Source organism: Cryptomeria japonica, unplaced genomic scaffold, assembly GCF_030272615.1.
Source record: "Cryptomeria japonica unplaced genomic scaffold, Sugi_1.0 HiC_scaffold_150, whole genome shotgun sequence".
Classification (NCBI taxonomy): domain Eukaryota; kingdom Viridiplantae; phylum Streptophyta; class Pinopsida; order Cupressales; family Cupressaceae; genus Cryptomeria; species Cryptomeria japonica.
In genome coordinates this window covers 185,001-195,354 of record NW_026728972.1, presented here as the reverse complement: position 1 = coordinate 195,354, position 10,354 = coordinate 185,001, and the positions used below count along the sequence as shown (strand labels likewise).

The 10,354-nt window shown below is 63.3% G+C and overlaps 2 non-coding genes across 2 annotated transcripts; both read left to right on the top strand.

Moving 5' to 3' along the window:
• The first annotated feature begins 3,903 nt into the window (after positions 1-3,903).
• On the top strand, positions 3,904-4,022 carry LOC131866556 (5S ribosomal RNA). Its single transcript, XR_009365157.1, has one exon. It is a non-coding gene; the product is annotated as a 5S ribosomal RNA (ribosomal RNA).
• A 5,989-nt stretch (positions 4,023-10,011) lies between these two features.
• On the top strand, positions 10,012-10,130 carry LOC131866555 (5S ribosomal RNA). Its single transcript, XR_009365156.1, has one exon. It is a non-coding gene; the product is annotated as a 5S ribosomal RNA (ribosomal RNA).
• The last annotated feature ends 224 nt before the right edge of the window (positions 10,131-10,354 follow it).

Below are 10,354 nucleotides of genomic sequence, written 5' to 3'. Positions count from 1 at the left end.
CGCCGCACCTTGGAGCACACTTCGGAGCGCTCCTTGGTGCGCACCAGGGCGCGCAACCCCGCCGAAGGTGCACGCGAGGTGCGCACCCGGGGCAAACCGGGCTCCGACTTCGTGCACGCCATGGTGCGCACCAGGGTGCCCACCGCGGCGAAGGTGCGCACCCGGGGCAAACCGGGCTCCGACTTCGTGCACGCCGCACCTTGGAGCACACTTCGGAGCGCTCCTTGGTGCGCACCAGGGCGCGCAACCCAGCCGAGGTGCCCACCCCGGCGAAGGTGCACGCGAGGTGCGCACCCGGGGCAAACCGGGCTCCGACTTCGTGCACGCCATGGTGCCCACCGCGGCGAAGGTGCGCACCCGGGGCAAACCGGGCTAGGACTTCGTGCACGCCGCACCTTGGAGCACACTTCGGAGCGCTCCTTGGTGCGCACCATGGTGCCCACCAGGCCGCGCAACCCAGCCAAGGTGTGCGCACCAAGGTGCACGCGAGGTGCGCACCCGGGGCAAACCGGGGTCCGGCTTCGTGCACGCCGCACCTTGGAGCACACATCGGGGCGCTCCCGGGTTCGCACCGGCGTTGCGCACCGTGGTGGGCACCTCGGAGCGCACCGTGGTGGGCACCTCGGAGCACACCAAGGTGGGCAGCGAGGTGCGCACCTTTGATGCGATGCCTTCACTAATTTCCATAAAAGGCAAAAGAAAATGAGATTTTAAAATTTCCGTTTTGAAAGATAGTGAGAAAAAGGGAATGCTGGTGCCATCTTGAGCCCGCCCTGGTGCGCAGCCCAGCCAAGGTGTGCGCACCAAGGTGCCCACCCTGGCGAAGGTGCGCGCCCGGGCAATTAACCCAACTTCCAACTTCGCGCGCGCCAGGGTGGGAGCGCACCCAACAACCGGGCCTGGGAAGAGCCAATGCGAGAAACCCCACCAAACGCTCTGACAAAAAAAGAGGGGGCGCTCCAGTAACCCCGCTTCGGAGCGCACCCTGGGCAAACCCAGCCAGGGTGCCCACCCCGGCCAAGGTGCAGGCGAGGTGCGCACCCGGGGCAAACCGGGCTCCGACAACGTGCACGCCGCACCTTGGAGCACACTTCGTAGCGCTCCCGGGTGCGCACCTCAGAGCACACCAAGGTGGGCAGCGAGGTGCGCACCTTTGATGCGCTGCCTTCACTAATTTCCAGAAAAGGCAAAAAAAAGAGGAGATTTTAAAATTTCCGTTTTGAAAGATAGTGAAAAAAACGGAACGCGGGTGCCATCTTGAGCCCGCCCGGGTGCACAGCCCAGGTAAGGTGCCCACCCTGGCAAAGGTGCGCACCCGGGCAATTAACCCTACTTCCGACTTCGTGCGCGCCAGGGTGGCAACCGGGCCTGGGAAGAGCCAATGCGAGAAACCCCACCAAACGCTCCGACAAAAAAAGAGGCGGCGCTCCAATAACCCCGCTTCGGAGCGCAGCCGGGGCAAACCCAGCCAAGGTGCCCACCCCGACGAAGGTGCACGCGAGGTGCGCACCCGGGGCAAACCGGGCTCCGACAACGTGCACGCAGCACCTTGGAGCACACTTCGAAGCACTCCCGGGTGCCCACCGGCGTTGCGCACCGTGGTGGGCAGCGAGGTGCGCACCTTTGATGCGCTGCCTTCACTAATTTCCAGAAAAGGCAAAAAAAAATGAGATTTTAAAATTTCCGTTTTGAAAGATAGTGAAAAAAACGGAACGCGGGTGCCATCTTGAGCCCGCCCTGGTGCGCAGCCCAGGCAAGGCATGCGCACCAAGGTGCCCACCCGCGGTGCACGCCCGGGGCAAACCGGGCTCCGACTTCGTGCAGGCCGCACCTTGGAGCACACTTCGGAGCGCTCCTTGGTGCGCACCATGGTGCCCACCAGGGCGCACCCGGGGCAAACCGGGCTCCGACTTCGTGCACGCCGCACCTTGGAGCACACATCGGAGCGCTCCCAGGTTCGCACCAGCGTTGCGCACCTTTGATGCGCTGCCTTCACTAATTTCCAGAAAAGGCAAAAAAAAACGATATTTTAAAATTTCCGTTCTGAAAGATAGTGAAAAAAACGGAACGCGGGTGCCATCTTGAGCCCTTCCTGGTGCGCAGCCCAGGCAAGTTGTGCGCACCAAGGTGCCCACCCTGGCGGAGGTGCGCGCCCGGGGCAAACCGGGCTCCGACTTCGTGCACTGCATGGTGCCCACCAAGGCGCGCAACCCAGCCAAGGTGCCCACCGCAGCGAAGGTGCACGCGAGGTGCGCACCCGAGGTGCACACCCGGGGCAAACCGAGCTCCGACTTCGTGCACGCCGCACCTTGGAGCACACTTCAGAGCGCTCCTTGGTGCGCACCAGGGCGCGCAACCCAGCCAAGGTGCTCACCCCGGCGAAGGTGCACGCGAGGTGCGCACCCGGGGCAAGCCGGGCTCGGACTTCGTGCACGCCGCACCTTGGAGCACACATCGGAGCGCTCCCGGGTTCGCACCAGCATTGCGCACCTTTGATGCGCTGCCTTCACTAATTTCCAGAAAAGGCAAAAAAAAAAAAAAAACGAGATTTTAAAATTTCCGTTTTGAAAGATAGTGAAAAAAACGGAACGCGGGTGCCATCTTGAGCCCGCCCTGGTGTGCAGCCCAGGCAAGTTGTGCGCACCAAGGCACCCACCCTGGCCAAGGTGGGTCACGGGGTGGGTCCTAGGGTGGGTAACGGGGTGGGTACTAAGGTGCGTGCCAAGGTGGGTCATGGGGTGGGTGCCAAGGTGGGCACCAGGGTGGGTGTGCACCAACCCTAGCCAGGGTAGGTCACGGGGTGGTTGTCGGGGTGGGCGTCAAGGAGCCAAGGTGGGTGGCAAGTAGCCAAGTTGCGTGCCAAGGTGGGTGTCGGGGTGGGTGCCAAGGATCCAAGGTGGGTGCCAAGGAACCAAGGTGGGTGTCTGGGTGGGTGCCGAGGTGGGAGCCAGGGTGGGTCCCAAGGTGAGTGCAAAGGTGGGTGCCAGGGTCAAGGTGAGTGCCAATGTGGGTTCCAAGGTGCCAGGGTCAGGGTGAGTGCCAATGTGGGTTCAAAGGTGCTAAGTTGGGTGCGAGGTTGGGTGCGAGGGTGGGTGGGTGCCAAGGTGTGCTAGGTGGAAGCCCGGGTGGGTCGGCATCCCATGGGTGTCGAGTTGGGTGCCTGATGGGTGCTTCTTGTCAAGTTTTAGTCGTCGGGACTCATTTCGAGCCTTAGAGGTCGTTTCTTGTCCGGTTGCCCTGTCTTCGACCTGGGAACCCAATTTTGGTCCTCGGGTCCCATTTTTTTTTGTCTCGCATCCCACTTTTGGCCTGTGGCCTTTTCGGGGTCGATTCTCGTTTTGGGCATCAGAGCATGTTTCTTCTCCTAAAACCCAATATTTGTTTATTAAGTCTCGGAACACATTTTTGTTCTCGTGGACCCATCATGGGTCTTGGAACGCATTTGTGGTCCTTGGGTCCCATTTTGCATCCCGAAACTTGTGTTTTGGTGCTTGATCCCTATTTTGGGTGCCCACCTTGCACCAAGTGCGCACCCGGGGCAAACCGAGCGCCTTGGTGCACCGGGGCAAGATCGAGCGTGCACCCGAGGCGCCCCGAACATGCACCAAGGTGCACTCGGCCCACATGTGAGCGCAGGTCGTTGCGCCCGAGGTGGTGTGTGGGCACCGCGTTGCAGACGGGACACTGCACGCACACGACGCCCCGTCCAGGTGCACGCACGTAGGCCGGGCCGGGTGCACACCCGACGCCCTAGCAAGGTGCGCGCACCCGGGCAGGGCTCACACTTGGCGAACGGGGCGCACTTCGCGAGGGAGGGTGTGCACCTCGACGGGGGTGGGTGGCCGGGGTGGATTCGCACGTGGGTCGCGGTTTGCTAAGTACACACTGCGACAAGCTCATAACGGGTGCGATCATACCAGCGTTAGTGCACCGGATCCCATCAGAACTCCGCAGTTAAGCGCGCTTGGGCCGGAGTAGTACTGGGATGGGTGACCTCCCGGGAAGTCCCGGTGTTGCACCCTTTTTTAGTTTTTCGCCGGGCGTCGCAATGCTATTTGAATAAACCTTTTGCCCGTTTGCGTTCTCGTCGGGGCCGGGCCGGGCCGGGGTGCGCTGCCCGCACTACCGCGCGCGCGGGGGCGACACCGAGCGCGCACCCGAGGCGCCCCGAGCACACAGGCCACGGTGCAACCCGGGCGTTGTGCGCGCACCCCGGTGCGCCCGAGGTGCTGCGCGCGCACCCAGGTGAAATCGGTGTGCACCTCGGCCAGTGCGCGCTCGGTCGAGTCGCGCACGTTGGCCAAGGTGCACGGTGATGTTTCTTACTCTAAGGTTCCGCACCAGACGCCCGGGACAGGTGAGCGAAGCTGGGCGGGGCCGGGTGCGCGGCCGGGGCAGGTGCACGCAGCTGGAGAGAGCTTTGGAGCACACCAGAGGTGCGCACCTTGGAGCACACTTCGGAGCGCACCAATGATGCGCTCCATTCAAAAGTTTCCTGAAAAGGCAAAAAAAGTTGAGATTATAGAATTTCCCACTTGAGAGATTGTAAAAAAAAAAAATTTAAAATGAAGGAAACGCGGGTGCCAAGGTGTGCGCGCCCGGGTGCGCAGCCCAGCCAAGGTGTGCGCACCAAGGCGCCCACCCTGGCGAAGGTGCACGCAAGGTGCGCACCCGAGGCAAACCGGACAATTAACCCAACTTTCGACTTCGCGCGCACCTGCGCACCTTGGAGCGCACTTCGGAGCGCTCCTTGGTGCGCACCAATCTTGGGCACCTCGGAGTGCACCATGGCGCCCACCAAGGTGCGCACCCGGGGCAAACCGAGCTCCGACTTCGTGCGCACCTTGGAGCGCACGAAAGGTGCGCACCATGGCGCCCACCAAGGTGCGCAGCCCAGCCAAGGCGTGCGCATCAAGGTGCGCACCCTGGCGAAGGTGCGCACCCGGGGCAAACCGAGCTCCGACTTCGTGCGCACCTTGGAGCGCACAAAGGGTGCGCAACCCAGCCAAGGTGTGCGCACCCCGGGCAAACCGAGCTCCGAATCGTGCGCACCTTGGAGCACACTTCGGAGCCCTCCTTGGTGCGCACCGATGTTGCGCACCTCGGAGCGCACCCGGGGAAAACAATGCAATTAACCCGACTTTCGACTTCGTGGGCACCTCGGAGCGCTCTCGGGTTCGCACCTCGGAGCACACCGAGGTGCGCACCTTTGATGCGCTGCCTTCACCAATTTCCAGAAAAGGCAAGAAAACATTGAGAAGGTGTGCGCACCGAGGTGCCCACCCTGGCGAAGGTGCACGCGAGGTGCGCACCCGGGGCAAACCGGGCTCCGACTTCGTGCACGCCATGCTGCGCACCTTGGAGGGCCATGGTGCGCACCTTGGAGCACACTTCGGAGCGCTCAATGGTGCCCAACCCAGCCAAGGTGCCCACCGCGGCGAAGGTGCACGCGAGGTGCGCACCCGGGGTAAACCGGGCTCCGACTTCGTGCACGCCGCACCTTGGAGCACACTTCGGAGCGCTCCTTGGTGCGCACCAGGGCGCGCAACCCAGCCGAGGTGCCCACCCCGGCGAAGGTGCACGCGGGGTGCGCACCCGGGGCAAACCGGGCTCCGACTTCGTGCACGCCATGGTGCCCACCGCGGCGAAGGTGCACGCGAGGTGCGCACCCGGGGCAAACCGGGCTCCGACTTCGTGCACGCCGCACCTTGGAGCACACTTCGGAGCGCTCCTTGGTGCGCACCAGGGCGCGCAACCCAGCCGAGGTGCCCACCCCAGCGAAGGTGCACGCGAGGTGCGCACCCGGGGCAAACCGGGCTCCGACTTCGTGCACGCCATGGTGCCCACCGCGGCGAAGGTGCACGCGAGGTGCGCACCCGGGGCAAACCGGGCTCCGACTTCGTGCACGCCATGGTGCCCACCGCGGCGAAGGTGCACGCGAGGTGCGCACCCGGGGCAAACCGGGCTCCGACTTCGTGCACGCCGCACCTTGGAGCACACTTCGGAGCGCTCCTTGGTGCGCACCATGGTGCCCACCAGGGCGCGCAACCCCGCCGAAGGTGCACGCGAGGTGCGCACCCGGGGCAAACCGGGCTCCGACTTCGTGCACGCCGCACCTTGGAGCACACTTCGGAGCGCTCCTTGGTGCGCACCAGGGCGCGCAACCCCGCCGAAGGTGCACGCGAGGTGCGCACCCGGGGCAAACCGGGCTCCGACTTCGTGCACGCCATGGTGCGCACCAGGGTGCCCACCGCGGCGAAGGTGCGCACCCGGGGCAAACCGGGCTCCGACTTCGTGCACGCCGCACCTTGGAGCACACTTCGGAGCGCTCCTTGGTGCGCACCAGGGCGCGCAACCCAGCCGAGGTGCCCACCCCGGCGAAGGTGCACGCGAGGTGCGCACCCGGGGCAAACCGGGCTCCGACTTCGTGCACGCCATGGTGCCCACCGCGGCGAAGGTGCGCACCCGGGGCAAACCGGGCTAGGACTTCGTGCACGCCGCACCTTGGAGCACACTTCGGAGCGCTCCTTGGTGCGCACCATGGTGCCCACCAGGCCGCGCAACCCAGCCAAGGTGTGCGCACCAAGGTGCACGCGAGGTGCGCACCCGGGGCAAACCGGGGTCCGGCTTCGTGCACGCCGCACCTTGGAGCACACATCGGGGCGCTCCCGGGTTCGCACCGGCGTTGCGCACCGTGGTGGGCACCTCGGAGCGCACCGTGGTGGGCACCTCGGAGCACACCAAGGTGGGCAGCGAGGTGCGCACCTTTGATGCGATGCCTTCACTAATTTCCATAAAAGGCAAAAGAAAACGAGATTTTAAAATTTCCGTTTTGAAAGATAGTGAGAAAAAGGGAATGCTGGTGCCATCTTGAGCCCGCCCTGGTGCGCAGCCCAGCCAAGGTGTGCGCACCAAGGTGCCCACCCTGGCGAAGGTGCGCGCCCGGGCAATTAACCCAACTTCCAACTTCGCGCGCGCCAGGGTGGGAGCGCACCCAACAACCGGGCCTGGGAAGAGCCAATGCGAGAAACCCCACCAAACGCTCTGACAAAAAAAGAGGGGGCGCTCCAGTAACCCCGCTTCGGAGCGCACCCTGGGCAAACCCAGCCAGGGTGCCCACCCCGGCCAAGGTGCAGGCGAGGTGCGCACCCGGGGCAAACCGGGCTCCGACAACGTGCACGCCGCACCTTGGAGCACACTTCGTAGCGCTCCCGGGTGCGCACCTCAGAGCACACCAAGGTGGGCAGCGAGGTGCGCACCTTTGATGCGCTGCCTTCACTAATTTCCAGAAAAGGCAAAAAAAAGAGGAGATTTTAAAATTTCCGTTTTGAAAGATAGTGAAAAAAACGGAACGCGGGTGCCATCTTGAGCCCGCCCTGGTGCACAGCCCAGGTAAGGTGCCCACCCTGGCAAAGGTGCGCACCCGGGCAATTAACCCTACTTCCGACTTCGTGCGCGCCAGGGTGGCAACCGGGCCTGGGAAGAGCCAATGCGAGAAACCCCACCAAACGCTCCGACAAAAAAAGAGGCGGCGCTCCAATAACCCCGCTTCGGAGCGCAGCCGGGGCAAACCCAGCCAAGGTGCCCACCCCGACGAAGGTGCACGCGAGGTGCGCACCCGGGGCAAACCGGGCTCCGACAACGTGCACGCAGCACCTTGGAGCACACTTCGAAGCACTCCCGGGTGCCCACCGGCGTTGCGCACCGTGGTGGGCAGCGAGGTGCGCACCTTTGATGCGCTGCCTTCACTAATTTCCAGAAAAGGCAAAAAAAAATGAGATTTTAAAATTTCCGTTTTGAAAGATAGTGAAAAAAACGGAACGCGGGTGCCATCTTGAGCCCGCCCTGGTGCGCAGCCCAGGCAAGGCATGCGCACCAAGGTGCCCACCCGCGGTGCACACCCGGGGCAAACCGGGCTCCGACTTCGTGCAGGCCGCACCTTGGAGCACACTTCGGAGCGCTCCTTGGTGCGCACCATGGTGCCCACCAGGGCGCACCCGGGGCAAACCGGGCTCCGACTTCGTGCACGCCGCACCTTGGAGCACACATCGGAGCGCTCCCAGGTTCGCACCAGCGTTGCGCACCTTTGATGCGCTGCCTTCACTAATTTCCAGAAAAGGCAAAAAAAAACGATATTTTAAAATTTCCGTTCTGAAAGATAGTGAAAAAAACGGAACGCGGGTGCCATCTTGAGCCCTTCCTGGTGCGCAGCCCAGGCAAGTTGTGCGCACCAAGGTGCCCACCCTGGCGGAGGTGCGCGCCCGGGGCAAACCGGGCTCCGACTTCGTGCACTGCATGGTGCCCACCAAGGCGCGCAACCCAGCCAAGGTGCCCACCGCAGCGAAGGTGCACGCGAGGTGCGCACCCGAGGTGCACACCCGGGGCAAACCGAGCTCCGACTTCGTGCACGCCGCACCTTGGAGCACACTTCAGAGCGCTCCTTGGTGCGCACCAGGGCGCGCAACCCAGCCAAGGTGCTCACCCCGGCGAAGGTGCACGCGAGGTGCGCACCCGGGGCAAGCCGGGCTCGGACTTCGTGCACGCCGCACCTTGGAGCACACATCGGAGCGCTCCCGGGTTCGCACCAGCATTGCGCACCTTTGATGCGCTGCCTTCACTAATTTCCAGAAAAGGCAAAAAAAAAAAAAAAACGAGATTTTAAAATTTCCGTTTTGAAAGATAGTGAAAAAAACGGAACGCGGGTGCCATCTTGAGCCCGCCCTGGTGTGCAGCCCAGGCAAGTTGTGCGCACCAAGGCACCCACCCTGGCCAAGGTGGGTCACGGGGTGGGTCCTAGGGTGGGTAACGGGGTGGGTACTAAGGTGCGTGCCAAGGTGGGTCATGGGGTGGGTGCCAAGGTGGGCACCAGGGTGGGTGTGCACCAACCCTAGCCAGGGTAGGTCACGGGGTGGTTGTCGGGGTGGGCGTCAAGGAGCCAAGGTGGGTGGCAAGTAGCCAAGTTGCGTGCCAAGGTGGGTGTCGGGGTGGGTGCCAAGGATCCAAGGTGGGTGCCAAGGAACCAAGGTGGGTGTCTGGGTGGGTGCCGAGGTGGGAGCCAGGGTGGGTCCCAAGGTGAGTGCAAAGGTGGGTGCCAGGGTCAAGGTGAGTGCCAATGTGGGTTCCAAGGTGCCAGGGTCAGGGTGAGTGCCAATGTGGGTTCAAAGGTGCTAAGTTGGGTGCGAGGTTGGGTGCGAGGGTGGGTGGGTGCCAAGGTGTGCTAGGTGGAAGCCCGGGTGGGTCGGCATCCCATGGGTGTCGAGTTGGGTGCCTGATGGGTGCTTCTTGTCAAGTTTTAGTCGTCGGGACTCATTTCGAGCCTTAGAGGTCGTTTCTTGTCCGGTTGCCCTGTCTTCGACCTGGGAACCCAATTTTGGTCCTCGGGTCCCATTTTTTTTTGTCTCGCATCCCACTTTTGGCCTGTGGCCTTTTCGGGGTCGATTCTCGTTTTGGGCATCAGAGCATGTTTCTTCTCCTAAAACCCAATATTTGTTTATTAAGTCTCGGAACACATTTTTGTTCTCGTGGACCCATCATGGGTCTTGGAACGCATTTGTGGTCCTTGGGTCCCATTTTGCATCCCGAAACTTGTGTTTTGGTGCTTGATCCCTATTTTGGGTGCCCACCTTGCACCAAGTGCGCACCCGGGGCAAACCGAGCGCCTTGGTGCACCGGGGCAAGATCGAGCGTGCACCCGAGGCGCCCCGAACATGCACCAAGGTGCACTCGGCCCACATGTGAGCGCAGGTCGTTGCGCCCGAGGTGGTGTGTGGGCACCGCGTTGCAGACGGGACACTGCACGCACACGACGCCCCGTCCAGGTGCACGCACGTAGGCCGGGCCGGGTGCACACCCGACGCCCTAGCAAGGTGCGCGCACCCGGGCAGGGCTCACACTTGGCGAACGGGGCGCACTTCGCGAGGGAGGGTGTGCACCTCGACGGGGGTGGGTGGCCGGGGTGGATTCGCACGTGGGTCGCGGTTTGCTAAGTACACACTGCGACAAGCTCATAACGGGTGCGATCATACCAGCGTTAGTGCACCGGATCCCATCAGAACTCCGCAGTTAAGCGCGCTTGGGCCGGAGTAGTACTGGGATGGGTGACCTCCCGGGAAGTCCCGGTGTTGCACCCTTTTTTAGTTTTTCGCCGGGCGTCGCAATGCTATTTGAATAAACCTTTTGCCCGTTTGCGTTCTCGTCGGGGCCGGGCCGGGCCGGGGTGCGCTGCCCGCACTACCGCGCGCGCGGGGGCGACACCGAGCGCGCACCCGAGGCGCCCCGAGCACACAGGCCACGGTGCAACCCGGGCGTTGTGCGCGCACCCCGGTGCGCCCGAGGTGCTGCGCGCGCACCCAGG